Here is a 15,612-nt window from a genome sequence, read left to right as displayed (position 1 = left end):
GGAGCAAAGTTTCTACCGTTTTGAAATCTACTAACTTTTCTCATGGAAATAGAAAATTCGCGATCTATCGATTCGCAAAATTTTATTATCTATTATCTTATTATCTATTTATTAATTTCATTATCTTATATTTGTAGTATCGTAATTTAGTGCGTACGTTTAGGGCGAGGAGGAGTGTTAGGCTTAGGAGACCGTAGTTTTAAGACTTTGTATTAAAAGAGAAACGTTGGCGAAGGCCGGGTCAGATGAAAAAACCCTTGGCGACGGAGAGCCGGCGGATGCGATTGTCACGTTTTTAGAAAAGGCAGCCAGTGTGTCGAAGGAGCGTGTTTGGAGTAGAGAGTGTTCGAGAGTCGTCGAGTGAGAAGCGTTGCAATTTGTAAAATTAAGTGAAGTAGTTGTAATCCTAGTTGTAGGTATACTGTACGCGATATTTCCTGTCTTCATCACGTATAGTCCTTTCCTAATCGATGCAGATTCTATATTGTTTAAATATCGGACAATTTCTACATATTTTATATAAATTGCGGAAACGTTCGAATGGTCTCGTGCAAGTGTTCCACCCCGTACATCGACGGTAACAGTAGGTATTCGTAAACGTTATAGTCGTGCCTAAATACCCGTGTTCCTCTTGTTTGACTGCCACCTATTTACAGTCGGCCGTGCGTCTCTGTACACGGGGATTGGTCTATGAGCCACATTTGTCTCCTCCATCCGTTCCCGGGTTCTTGAGAATTACGACATTGTGCCGAGCTGTTTGTTATCGACGTAATTTACCTCGGGAATCGCAGACGAGGGAGTGCTGAATGATATCCGAGGTATTGTAACGAGATATCGGGGCAAGTATCGGGTGAATATAATAATGCCGTACTCGATCCCGGCGACACCTACAAAAACCAGAGTTCGACGATATTTCGTTCGCATTGCGGACAACTGATAAACACGAAAAAGTAATCAAATTTTATTCGACAGCGTCGTGTAAATATCTAATCGGATAAGATTTTATTCCAACAAGAATTCATTCCAATAAGATATTATTCGAATAACAATTTATTACAATAAGATTTTATTCGAATAACAATTCAATCCAACAAGATTTTATTCGAATAATAATTCATTTCAATAAGATTTTATTCGAATAACAACTCATTTCAATAAGATTTTATTCGAATAAGATTTTATTCGAATAGCAATTCATTTCAATAAGATTTTATTCGTATGGAATTTAAATAAAAATGTTAGAATATAAATCGCTTTTTCCTTAGTTTATCGATTTATTTTTCCCATATTTCGTTTTTCAAATGTTGCGTCGGAAAGTTTGTTACTTTTGGATGCATTGATCATTGATGCATAATTAAGTAATTTTTCTTCGAGTGCAGAGGAGTTTTGAGCTTTCGAGCTTTTTGAACATTGAGCTCATGAATCTGGAGCTTTCGAGCTTGAGCTTTCGAGCTTTTGGGAATTGAGCTTATGAATTTTGCGCTTTCGAGCTTTGAGCTTGAGCTTTCGAGCTTTTTGAACATTGAGCTCATCAACCTTGAGCTTGAGTTTTTGTGCTTTTTGAACATGAGCTCATCAATCTGAGCTTTGAGCTTTCGAGTTTTTTGAGAACTGAGCTCATCAATCTGAGCTTTGAGTTTTCGAGCTTTCGAGTTTTTTGAGTATTGAGCTTACGAATCTTGAGCTTTCGAGCTTTTTAAACATTAAGCTTATGAATCTTGAGCTTTTGAGCGTTGAGCTTATGATCTTGAGCTTTCGAGCTTTTTGAGCTTTTCGAGCTTTCGAGCTAAAAACATAATATTCGAGCTAAACGTGTGGAATATTTACAATCGTGGTTTTATAAATACATGGATGTGAGCACCATTTAAAACGGAATAACTTTTCTAAAATTGGTTGAGCTGGTGAAAGGGCTAATTTGCTCGACAAATATTCTTCTATATCGTCACTAATTTCACTGTCCGACACGATTTTTGAGTTCCCATAGCCACTATGAAATTCTTGTGGAGCTTCACTCCCTGAACAAGAATCCGAAAACCGAATTGCTCCATCACCCTCAGTTTTTTTAAATAAACGAACTTTCGTAAAAACCCAAAATTTTCGACGAAAATGAGGTATTGCACGAAAAGTACAAACGTTAGAAAGTTCTTCTTATCATTAAAGTGTTATTTTCGTGTCCTTGCTGTACTCAAGTGATTTATATATTTTGATACGCATTATTCCCCGAATGATTTGTAATAAAATTTGTAATAAATCATTTACACGAATAAGTAATTCGAACGAAGCATTAAATTCGCGGTGAAATTTTATTTTCGTGAATCGAGATGAATCCCTCGGCAAGCGCGTTCCCGTAGACAGAAATGAAATCGATTTATTCGAAGTTTCGTAGCGGATAACCCTTAACCTTGTCAAAGTAATCCGCTAATCCACGGCGTGGCGGCGAATTGATTTCGCAAGACCCTCGGCGCCCCATCGTTCCTGGCTGTTTGCCGAGGAATGCATAAACCGCGTTTACCTTCGACCCAGGATAACTGTTTACATCGCGGGCTGAAAATTATAACGGGAACTGCATCCGGCCACCGAGCCGATAATACGGATTTACGAGGCGCCCCCCACCCCGCGATCGGGAAAGCCGTCGATTCACCGTCAATTCAAGCTCGATAAGTGTTTATCTAGCTCGACAGTCGGCAACTCCATGGTGAAACTATCGCGTGAAACTCGGCTAAGAATAATAGTCTCGTCCCCGCCGCCGCGCCGGTATTTACGTCGATAGTTTTCACTGCATTAGCCATTACTCTCCCGGCGTTCCGATTCTCTTCCCCGTTCGATCCTATCGTCGTAAAATACTTCGGTCGCGATGCGACTCGCAAATCGGACGGCCGTTCGATCTTTGCAAATGCCAGCTGTCGCCTGCAGCGGGCAACGAAAGCAGTTTTGTAGTCGAGAAATAGTCAGATATTGTTCTGAAAAATCCGAACGGTGCATTGCTGCAGAATAGAATCCGTGTTTGTTGGACTTTTGTACACATTTAATACAGATTCATATGATTTCATATAATCTAATATATTTTAATGTAATTTAATATAATCTGATATACAGATTATATGGCAGAAGAACGCGAGTGCTGGTACACTTACGGCGCACCATAAGTAAAAAATGGTTAAAATCGGCGAGCCCGCAGGCGTGACCTCTCGTTGGAAAACAGCGAAAAATTGGCGAATTTTAATTGGCGGTTAAACGAATAGTTCTAATTTTTGGGAAGCATCGAACTGCAACCTGCAGCATTTCATGATTCGATTTTTGTTTCGGTAGAAAATCCTGCGCGTAACGCACGAAACAAGTACACTTGGAAGAAACTACGTCCAAAAATGCAGGGTTCCCCGGAAAGAATCATCCGTTTTCAAAAATTTATATTTTAAAAAATTACACACAGAAAATTATAATTCAAACACGAATATAACGGGAAAATGTGTGAGTTTTTGTTTACAAGTGTTCAATATGACTTCCTTTCGTTACGCGTATGATATCATTGCGATATGAAAGTTCTTGCCAAACACGGTGTAACGTATCTCTGGTAATTGTTTGTACAGCATCACAAATGCGTTTTTTCAGTTCATTTACACTTGTAGGTAAAGGTGGTACAAAGACAAGATCCTTCACAAATCCCCAATGGAAGAAGTCGCATGGGGTTAGGTCGGGTGATCTCGGAGGCCAACTGTGTAGAACCATATTATCGGATGAACTGCGACCAATCTAACGGTTTGGTAGTTCCGCGTTAAGAAAATTCCGAACCTCCAAGTGCCAATGGGGTAAAAAGTAAAACTCGCACATTTTCCCGTTATATTCGTGTTTGAATTATAATTTTCTGTGTGTAATTTTTTAAAATAGAAATTTTTGAAATCGGATGATTTTTTCCGGGGAACCCTGTATTTCAATATAAGAGTTAATACGATTAAATCTAATCTGATATATTTTAGTATAATTTAATATAATTGAATATAATGTAATTTATTTGAATATAATCTAATGTACTTCAATATAGTTGGATATAATTTAATTCAATTTATTTGCTGGTTTAATTTCCTTGTATACATTTAATACAAGATATATACCTTTACACAAATATATATTAAAATAAATATTAATAAAATATATATTATAATAATACACCTCGCATTATTGCTGGTAAAAATATCACAATTGAATGCAGTACGAAATACTTGTAGAAAGATCAATTATTTCGGAGTCCTTTAAAATAGATCAAAATATTTGCTAATTAGACAAATGTATACCATCGTTCTATATTTGAACTATACCATTTATTCCATAAATTATCGTGCAGCTGAAACGTGAAAGCAATTGCTTTCGGTCTGTAGGCCGGTTTCAAAGAGATCTGCAAAAAATTGCAGGAATAATGAATGGAATCACGGGCACCGATTCCGAGATTTCGCCGGACCTAATCTCGACGGCAGCAGAATACCGTTTGTCCCCGAAGTTTACCGAATCGTTTTGTCGGCCTTTTGTTTCCGGCACGCGATCTTTCTTCGAGAGGGGCCGTTCGAACGGACAGCATTACGGTCCGGTTTAATTTATCTGCCGTCATTATTACGTCGTGATTAAACCGGCGGTCTCGATTGTCGGCGGACGATTCTGCCTCCGACGGGGGTGTCTGACTTTCGGTTTAATTAAAAAAACGTGATCACCGTTTTCAGAAGTCCCTCGTTCATTCCCTTTCTCTTCCTCTCCCTCCCCCTCTCTCTCTCTTTTTCTCTTTCTCTCTTTTTTTATTTCTCTTTCTCTCTGTCTTCGAGCAGCCTTTCACACGGTCTCCGGATATTTTTAGCAATCAGCTGGAAATGTTTTTCTATTCACGGCAATTTGCTATCGGCCGTCGGACGGTCTTAAATTAGGGGGAAGAGAAATGTCCGTGGAACGCGTGAACACGTACCGGAAATGAGAACCCGGGCCAAGCGTTGCCCGAGTTTAAAGGAACGTCAGACCTCAAATAAATTTGGAATCGCGCTCGTGGATATCGTGAAATAAGCTCGCTATGCTAGGTGCAACTGGAAGCTTCGATAACTTTGAATTTAAAATCAAGTTTTCCCAAGAATTGGCAACTCGAATGTTCGCTACATTAATCGTACAAAATACACGTGGAAGTAGCTCGAAGAATTTGACGAAAATTACGAATAATGAACGTCGAGGTATTGGTTCTTTAAAAATCACGAATAATTCTGTACTGAAAATAACGTGTTCGATTTTATATTGAGAAACAGAATTTTTAATTATAAATTAGTTATAATAACTAACGAGTTATAATCGTTTATCGAATTACCTTTTGCCTATCTTAAACTAAATGAATAAATAAATTAAACTAAACGAATAAATGAATGAAACTAACTGAATAAATGAATTAGGATAAATGAATGAAACTAAGTGAATGAATAAATGAAGCTAAATGAGTGGAACTAAATGACTAATTGAACGAAACTAAATGAATAAATAAATTAAATTAAACGAATAAGTGAATGATACTAACTGAATAAACGAATGAAAATAAACGAATAAATGAATGAAACTCACTGAATGAATGAATTAGGATAAATGAATGAAACTAAGTGAATGAATAAATGAAGCTAAATGAATGAAACTAACTGAATAAATGAATTAGGATAAATGAATGAAACTAAGTGAATGAATAAATGAAGCTAAATGAATGAAACTAACTGAATAAATGAATTAGGATAAATGAATGAAACTAAGTGAATGAATAAATGAAGCTAAATGAATGAAACTAACTGAATAAATGAATTAGGATAAATGAATGAAACTAAGTGAATGAATAAATGAAGCTAAATGAATGAAACTAACTGAATAAATGAATTAGGATAAATGAATGAAACTAAGTGAATGAATAAATGAAGCTAAATGAATAATTGAATGAAACTAAATGAATAAATAAATTAAACTAAACGAATAAGTGAATGATACTAACTGAATAAATGAATGAAAATAAACGAATAAATGAATGAAACTAACTGAATGAATGAATTAGGATAAATGAATGAAACTAAGTGAATGAATAAATGAAGCTAAATGAGTGAAGCTAAATGACTAATTGAACGAAACTAAATGAACAAATAAATTAAGCTAAATGAATAAGTGTATGATACTAACTGAATAAATGAATGAAAATAAACGAATAAATGGCTTAAACTGAATGGATAATTGAGTTAGTTAACCGAAATGAATGCAGTACTTGAAAAACCGCTAAAGCCGGATCACTGACCGAGCAAAACGAAGTGGGAAGTGTTTATGCGAATGTGATACGAGGAGAACGCGAGGGTTATACATATACGGCGAAATCTAATTACGATTATATTCGGTGGGTCCGTTGGGAGATCCAGAAATTCGTGTCGGCAAATTAGTGTTTAGTCTGATAATGGGTTAGCCGGTAACGATACACGTGTAGGTGGAAGGAGAAAGGTTCATTCTCCAGTCGGGAAGATACATTTTCACAGTAAAGTCGACGAGCTCTCTAACAAGGTGACCGCAATCTAGCCAGTACAGCACCCAATTAGCGATGACCCGAACCGGCTCAATTCCAGTGGCCCTTAAAACTATGAAATTAGTTCTCCCGGCCGGAGGACGGTCTTTCCCTTCGAATCACCCTTTTCCCGGTTTCACCACGGAACTGTCGCCAAACTACGAACAAAGATCCGTGACGGCGCGCTGGCGACTTTATTCCGTCGCCGAGCAATCTTCCGAGTTCCGACAGGTGAGGCTGCAAGTTGCACAACCTGGCGAAACCGGAACCTTTCGTCACTTTTCTCCGTCACGAGCACCGAAAGATTCGGACATTTTGCTAAATTAATAATTTACCGCGTGCTCGAATGTTCTCGAATTTTTTCATTTATTTCCCGAAATCTTGAACGTTTTGTACACCGAATAAACGAAAACGCGGTTAAACTCGATTTGGCGACACCGAAAATTGCCGTACCACGTTGAAAAAATAACTTCTACGCTAACAAATTCGTTTATATCCAGAGAACTGTTAAAAGTGCAAGTTATAAACTGTAAATTATTATGAACCGTAAATTATTAAAAGAATTATTTAACGAAAAATTTTCAAAAACGTATTTGAAAAAGTTTGCCGTCTGATCTGAATTAGGAGCGGCGACTGTAATAAATAATTGCCGAAATGTAACATTTGATGCACAAACGCGGAACGAACGAACTCGCGTAAGCAAGGAACGGCGTGGCTGAAAAATGAAGAAGGAGGTTGTGCTGTTTAATATCTAGCTGGATAATTAACGAATTCAAGAAACCAGCGCGTACAGTAGCTGGGCAGTAGAGAAACTGCGAAACCAGTTTCGCCCAGAGCTACGGTACAAAGGGATTCCGGGATGAAAAGAGTCGTTGTTAAAACGATCGTCTCTGAGGGGTTGGCTTGTCTGAAGCACGGAACTTTTGCGAATGGCTCCTCTCTCTCTCTCTCTCTCTCTCTCTCTCTCTCTTCCTCTCTGGAAATTTTGTAGTACAATGAAATCGGGGAAAGTCGGCGGAATAGGGGACACCTAAGAGAGAGAGAGAGAGGGAGAGAGAGAGAGAGAGAGAGAGAGAGAGAAGACGGGCGCCGTGATTAATGTACAATGCGGTTCTGTATAATTACTTAATTAAATTCATACATCACACGGTATTATGCGCGGTGCGTTGCGATCCAGCCCCTTTGTAACGACCCTTTTGATGCGAAGGTCCCTATCTCGATACCTATCGTCCCCTTCGGGACGGTTAGTACGGTCTCACATCTGACTCATTGATATTGGACCAAGTTTCTAATAGACGATCGTATCAATAACTGATACCACGTTCGGAGGACCTATGCAATTATCCCGGCCGGGACGAGTTATTCGGGGGTGTTAATGGCGGCCGTATGCAGTTACCGAGAAGAGTTTTCTTCTCGTGGGACGCGATCGGTTGATAGTCGTCTGGCCTCGGGCCTTTATTAACCATCTACGACACCGTTTACTAAAGTATAGTCTGCTAGCTAGCGAGCAGGACTTCTGTGAATAATTATGAGCATCGACGCGACTCTGAAATGATTCGGAACGTTGGAACAAGTTCGAACGTGATTAACTATTTGATTGCTCATTTAAGAGATCGAATTTGCAGATCTCTGCCAAGCCAATAATTTAAACAGTTTAAATAATTTTGATTTAAAACAGACGAGGAAACCTTATAAATTCAGGAGTTTCAGTCGTTGGGAAAAGCAGGATTGGGCAAAAAATGATCTGATTAATGATTAACGACTATAACTTGTTAGTTATTGTAGATTATTATAGATTAGTTATAACTTGATAGTTATTATAACTATTTTATAAATTATTATATATAATTAACGAGTTATAATCGTTATTCATTCGTTCATATAATCGTCATTCATCTAAATTTTAATAGAAAAGAATGATTATAGAGTATAAACAAACAAAAAAATCCAAGATAGCAATCGAGAAAATGAACAATCTAAAATAATACAGAATACGTACAATAAAGATAATAACAAGATATGATCATTACCAATAATATAAAGGAAACATTTCTCGAACTATCAATTAATTTAACTTTAATTTAAACTAATTGTACGAACTAATGAATGTGTTGAACTATAATACGACAAGATGATTTTTGGTTGAGAACAGAGTATTATGATTTACTACAATTAATATACGATCATTTTCAAGACCGATTCGATTGGCAACAGAGTACAATCAGCAAAATGCGGTCTCTTTCACAGATCATTAATTTGCTTCTCACCGAGGATGTCCAGCTTTTGGCCAGCTTCTGGCAAGCTTCTGGCCAGCGTGGATGGCACCGGCATACGTTAAAATTTACCGGAACATTTGACTAGCATTTCACACCCTCCGGTCCGCGCGGATCGAAACCCGAAGCGATATTGGGCACACTCACACCGTCTTCGGCGGCCAGTAATACCCTTGAAGCATTTGAATCAATTACTGCCTCGGGGTTCTTAGGCGCCCCTATCCCGCATTACAAACGGGGAGTCCGGCGTAAAGTGAATTAATTAAGTGTCCGTAGGTACCGCCGATGCCGGTCTCGGTTCGCGCACAGTCTTGGACAGGAATATTTGCGACCGTGCGCCGTCAACGTCGAACTTCCGAGAATTTCTCCGGTGGCACCCGGGGTCGTGTGAAAATTCCACCGAATCCCATCGATTTTAATTAATCAAACACGATCAAGTACATCGCCGAAACTTTCATAACTCATTCTGGAAATGAAATGTATGTTTAATAATTCTCTCTCTCTCCCCCACTCTCTCTCTTTCTCACTTAATTAGAGTGGACTGAAAGAAGCAAATTAAATCGCAGTGCCCTTAATAAATTGATCGACATATTTCATTTGAGAATTTCAAGATAAATGGTTGGGAAACCAATTCAAAAGAACGTGTGTAATAATTGGATTGTAAAATAACGATTTTCCAAGACGATTGTGAGAAGGAGAAATTAAATACAAATAAATTGTTAGCGATAGTAATCTTAATAAGGTGATGGTCTTTACAATCTTATATTACAGCTGCTCGCAGATTAGTAATAGTACAACGAATAAATAAAATAAAAATAAATTCTCATTTAATCATTTTATTAAACTGGAAATGGTGTAATTATATTATCGAATTATTCTTATGTCTTTACAATTTCATATTTCAGTTTCTAACATATTTGGAACAATAGAAATACACAGGCAGACACACAAACTCTTCGAATGACACATTATTTCACTTGAGGTAAAATTAGCATGCTCCTACGTTTAGCGTTGCAATGGTTTTTTTGCAGTGCTGTAGCCGATGCTGTACGGCAGGGGTATCAAAGTCGCGGGCCGCGGGCCGCATGCGGCCCGAGATGAACATTTTTGAATTAGAAATTTTGAAAGTAGTCTCGGCCAATAAAATTTCTCCCGAAATAGGAAAGATAGTATCAGGGAAGAGATGTCAAGTATCAGGACGTAAACAATAATTTAACTTTATATATGTTTATTACAATGTACTAGTCAAAATAACAATATTTGTTTCTATGAACATTGATTTTTTTTGCAGCCCACCTAAAGTTAAGCATTGTTTATTTGGCCCAAGTTAGCTTTTGAGTTTGATACCCCTGCTGTACGGGGTTAGGGCGTCGAGCACCCTGACCAGCAGCCGGCGATGACGATGCACGGTTGATTGTGCCGGTTAATCGTTACCGCGGGCCGAAATTGCGTCGCCGATAACGACGTTATCGTCGAGGACGCGATTATCCTTGGCACGGTCCCACGAACCCGCAGAACATGCCCGCAGGGACACGACTGAGGAGATCGGAACCAATCGGTCTCTGAATCCTCGTGTCACTGTCTTCCACTGGCTTTGTTACGCTCGCGGAAGAAGAATGGCGCGATCTGGGACATTCGCGCCGGCAAATTAGTCCAGGGAAATGAATGCCTCGCCTCGGCTCGGCTCGTTTAACAATGCCTAAATCCCTTTAAGAATTGACAATTGAACATTCCAACGGAGACTCTTGGGAACCCGATTCTCCTCCCCGTAATTTCAGACGGGAGAAAATCTGCGACAATTATGATCTCGCGACCTATCCGATAATTATTGGAACAATTACGTCACCCGTTAGTGGACCATTAGATTCTTTATTCGGCGTAACCGTATCTCCGACGAGGTTATATTGTTCACTCCAGTAATGCTTGTTTTTGCTATCAGGAAGTTTTTATTTTATTATCGTCGAAAAATGCATTTCCGAAATCAGAGAAACGGTACGGTTAAATAATAGTAATAATAATAGCAATAATAACAACAACATTTTTATTTAAAATTGTTGGAATTTGCTAATTGTTTATTTACTAATAATGCAATACAGATATGATACAGTGTTTAATAAAGCATCTAGCGGATATAAAATGTACTTTGTGTGAAGAAGAGTGACTGTATGTGAAGTCGCGGAGATACTGTCTGACTGATCGTCTTCTAGGCTGACGAACGCCTCTGTAGTTCTATGGGAAGTAGCTTCTCGCACTGGAACGTGCAGTCCTTTTATACTATTCCTTCAGAAGGTCGGGCTTGTACCTGCACTTATGGGGCTCGGGGTTGTACCTTTATTTATTGCCCCTGTAGACATGTGTGTGTGTATGTGTATGAGTATCGTTATATATACCAACAAAAATGTTTGTATACACAAGATCGCGGGTCTATTTAAACCCAATCACGGGGCACCGCCAATCCGCCGGCACTGCGAGGATTAAAGGGCTTACAATGGGTTTTTTTAAATAAATAAATTTTCCGCGGTGTGCGTTGGAGCTCGGCCAACTTGTTTTGTTAATGTCCGCGGTCGCCGCTTTGTGTTAGCCTGCACCATAATTTGTCACGACCCCACTATATTTTATGTTTCCTGTTAATTCTTCGGTATAGTTTCCGCATGATTTACCCGCGATGCATAATTCTTCGTTTCTATTAAATAATGGAGAGAATTTATCTCCGGTTTTTTGCAAACAGTTCAAAACTGATTTATCTTCCAGCGATAAATCGCGTGTAATATTCTGTATAAATAATGCGATATAATGCGCGGACTGCGGATTTTTATGCAAAATAAAAATTGTCTGCATAAATTGCAAAGAATATAAACCATGGAGCAATCTTATTCTTTTTTTAATGATCTCGATAGATTCAAAATAATACATTGCTTTTATACACTATTTTACACTATTTTAATTATTGCACTATTTTGCCATAAATGCGTAAAATTCGCGGTCTAATAATCTGTGACGGTAATATTTTTCGCGTAGTGTTTTCGTCGATGACAGTAGCTCCCACCCCTAAGCGACAGTAACGTCCCTGCGACGCACAATTATTCCTTCATCCGGTGAATTCATTAGGCCACCACCTTATCGCTACCATCTCCATCAATCCGTCGTTCGGCCGTAATTTACGTACTCCAATTATTATCCCGTAAACGTTAGTACCCTTTTATCCGAACCATCATCCGTCCCCCACCATAAAACTCGCAGGATCGAGCATCCCCGCGTCACACGTACTGCGCCACCCCTTGCGAAAACAGGCCGTCGGCACGGAGGCAGGAAGTTGCCTTTCATCGGAATCGGCTTTGCACGGTTTAATCTGCGCGCGACCGCCTCTGCTGCCTTCTAGAATAACTCAAATATTACCAAAGACCTCTCCACAGCGGAGACTCAACGTCCATAGTCGAGCTTAAGCCTGTTACATTATACAAAACGCGATAATCAACTGCAGCACAGACCGCTTCGCAAAGAAATTCATCTATGCAAATATACCGATCGAAATTGGCCAACTTCGACGGACGATAACTCCGCGAAAAATCATCGTAGGATGATGAGCTTCCCTTTAAATTAAACCTTGAAACTTCTACTTTAACATTATGTATCTGGATTTTTAATTGGATGCATCCTTGCTACTGTAGCCCTTCAAATGCGAGGCCATGTCTGTCACATAGAAAACTGCCTAGTTTGACGAAACGCGTTGACTTTGTAAAATTTTTTTCGGAGATGCTGTTTACAGAGAAATAAAGCTTGATCCTTCCCTTTCAATTTAAAAGAAAGGAAACTTGACTGCGATTTTTTTTCGCGAAATTACAGCACTTTAAAGCAACCCTTGCGTTTTCGTCATGTAGCACCGGCATTGGCGTCGTCGGACGTGCAAGGGTTGCTTTAAAGCGGTGTAACTTTGCGAAAAAAATCGCAGCCAAGTTTCTTTTTCTTCGAATTAAAGGGGATGAATCAAACTTCATTTCAATGCAAACGGCATCTCCGAAAAAAATTTCACAAAGTCCATGCATTTCGTCGAACTCGCCAATTTTCACCATGACAAATATGGCCTCGGATTTAAAGGGGAAAATTTCTGTCGAGAAAAGAAACTTTCAAATTTATCTTCAAGTCCTTAAGAAATGCCACTTAAATTGCTAAAGTTGTGTTTAGTAGCGAAAACTGCTAAAGTTCATTAACAGGGCACGGTAATTGGCTCCTCTAGCCTACAGTTAACCCTTTCGGTATGAGCGCGTTGTCCGCCGTGACACTCTCACTGTACGGGGTGCCGCGCCAAAAATGCGCAAATAACGCAGGGTCAGTCCACTTTTGTACGAAGATTTTCTTAAGCGTTAAGTAATGACTGTGCTTAATCCGTTCCTAAATCTTTCTTTAAATGTTTCCTGTAAACATTCTGCAAAGGGCCTACAGAAATATGGCTTACATGGATGCCAGATGTATTCGGCACTCGTCCATATTGGTCATCAGATGGATGCCGGATATATCCGGCGCTCGGCCACACAGGTGACTAGATGGATGCCGGATATATCCGGCGCTCGTACCGAAAGGGTTAATGGTGCCGGCGCCAAGCGAAGAAATGTTTAAAAACAGTGCGGCCGGCAAAGTGTTAACACGTAGCCGACCGCACGCACCACAGAGACCTGTACAGTTTCCACCGCGCTCGGGAAAGCCAAACTGCGCTGTCCACCGCGCATTTTTCTGAGGTAGCACGGACTGAAATTTGCTATTTGAAATCAAAAACGTCCGAAAATTATTTATGCGATCAATTATATCTTACGGTAACAATTTCGTTCAACGATTTCACATATTGCTTATACAAAATTCGAAATTAAAAATTTATAATAATTATTTTTTAATGGTTATTCAAAAAGTATAGGTAATAGAGTCAGAAAATTAAGGACAGTAAAGATGACGGATAAATAACGTAACTCAAATATGGAACAAAAAAGCAGTAATATATCATGATGTTCAGGCATTGTGTTGATGCATGCAGTTCGACCATATGCTTCGGTTCAACTCTAATATCATCTTCTGTCCAATCATCGACGCCATTGACAATAACATTTGATTCCGAGTCATCGGCAAAATCATCTTCCGATTTACTCGAATGGATTCGTCGATTAGTCTGATATATGGGAACGATGGTGCTATTATAATCGTCAACTTCACAATCACTTATCAACAGATCAATGTCTTCAGAACAGTCTGATAGTGTGTCCATAAACAACTCATCACTTAAATCGTCACTCATGTTTCTGGACATTTTTAGGGATATTTTTTCTATACTTCGTTTCACACCACTTGTTGAGAGTCACAGCAAGGAGCTTAGCTTCTACACTAGTATTTGCAAGTTGAGCGGAGTCTTATATATTCGAAAAAGTCGTGAGAGTGGGGTGTAGGTAGCATTTCGATTTCTAATGGGTGTGGTGTTGGTGTGCTGGTGCGAATTTTATTATATGTTGTACTCTACAGAAATAAGAAGCTCTATAGAGAAAGAAGCGTTCCTCAGGTTAAAGTGGTAGATCTACCTGATCGATCGGCTAAGTGTTCTAATAAAATAATTTTATGGCTGGTAGAGGCACTTTCGGAAATCCCGAACATAAAGAACCGTAATAATGGGCAATAAAAGACTTCAAAAATTAGTGCATGTTATTATAATTATGTTGTACTCTATAGAAATAAGAAGTTCTACAGAGAAAGAAGCGTTCCTCAGGTCAAAATGGTAGATCTACCCGATCGATCGGCCACCGACTAGCTTGGAAATGGGTAGATCTACCCGATCGGTCGGCTAAGTGTTCTAATAAAATAATTTTATGGCTGGTAGAGGCACTTTCGGAAATCCCGAACATAAAGAACCGTAATAATGGGCAATAAAATACTTCAAAAATTAGTGCATGTTATTATAATTATGTTGTACTCTATAGAAATAAGAAGTTCTATAGAGAAAAAAGCGTTCCTCAGGTCAAAATGGTAGATCTACCCGATCGGTCGGTCACCGACTAGCTTGGAAATGGGTAGATCTACCCGATCGGTCGGCTAAGTGTTCTAATAAAATAATCTTATGGCTGGTAGAGGCACTTTCGGAAATCCCGAACATAAAGAACCGTAATAATGGGCAATAAAAGACTTCAAAAATTAGTGCATGTTATTATAATTATGTTGTACTCTATAGAAATAAGAAGTTCTATAGAGAAAAAAGCGTTCCTCAGTTCGATTGGTCGGCCACCGACTAGCTTGGTAATGGGTAGATCTACCCGATCGGTCGGCCACCGACTAGCTTGGAAATGGGTAGATCTACCCGATCGGTCGGCTAAGTGTTAAATGGAAATGTTCGCAGTCGAACGATACGAATGTCGCGAATGATCGAAGACACAAGGGGCTTCGGAGCGGATCCGCGTATCGTGTGACGCAGGACAGGAAGGCTGGCCAGAAGTGGCCTTGGTTGAGGAGGGAAACGTCGAAGCCTATGGCGTTGCGGTTCCCCGCATTCCCGGCGTTAGGCAGTCCGTGTTGCGGCCGCGACTCGAAAAGTTCCCATGCCAGGGCTGATGCGTCGTTAGCATGATCCGTGTCGCTGCGGATTCGTACGTCAAAATTTATCGTTCGAGCCGCGCGGCACGTCTCGTTAATTATGCACGTATGCCGTGCGTGATACGCGTCGATCCTGGAAAAGCCTGGTAACAAGCTCGCTGTCGGTAGTCGGAGGACGTCTGGGGACGTGGAAATCAATGCTCGACGCATTCACGTCCATTTTGATGAGATTCT

At 39.5% G+C, this 15,612-nt stretch overlaps 1 protein-coding gene across 1 annotated transcript in view; it reads left to right on the top strand.

Annotated features, from left to right (window-relative positions):
* Positions 1-15,612, top strand: part of hwt (SH2 domain-containing adapter heavyweight) — a 414,519-nt gene that overhangs the window by 271,665 nt on the left and 127,242 nt on the right. The gene's annotated exons all lie outside the window — the stretch shown is intronic.

This window comes from Megalopta genalis, chromosome 4 (assembly GCF_051020955.1).
Source record: "Megalopta genalis isolate 19385.01 chromosome 4, iyMegGena1_principal, whole genome shotgun sequence".
Taxonomy (NCBI): domain Eukaryota; kingdom Metazoa; phylum Arthropoda; class Insecta; order Hymenoptera; family Halictidae; genus Megalopta; species Megalopta genalis.
The sequence above is the reverse complement of the archived record's forward strand: the minus strand, read 5'-3'. Positions and strand labels throughout refer to the sequence as shown.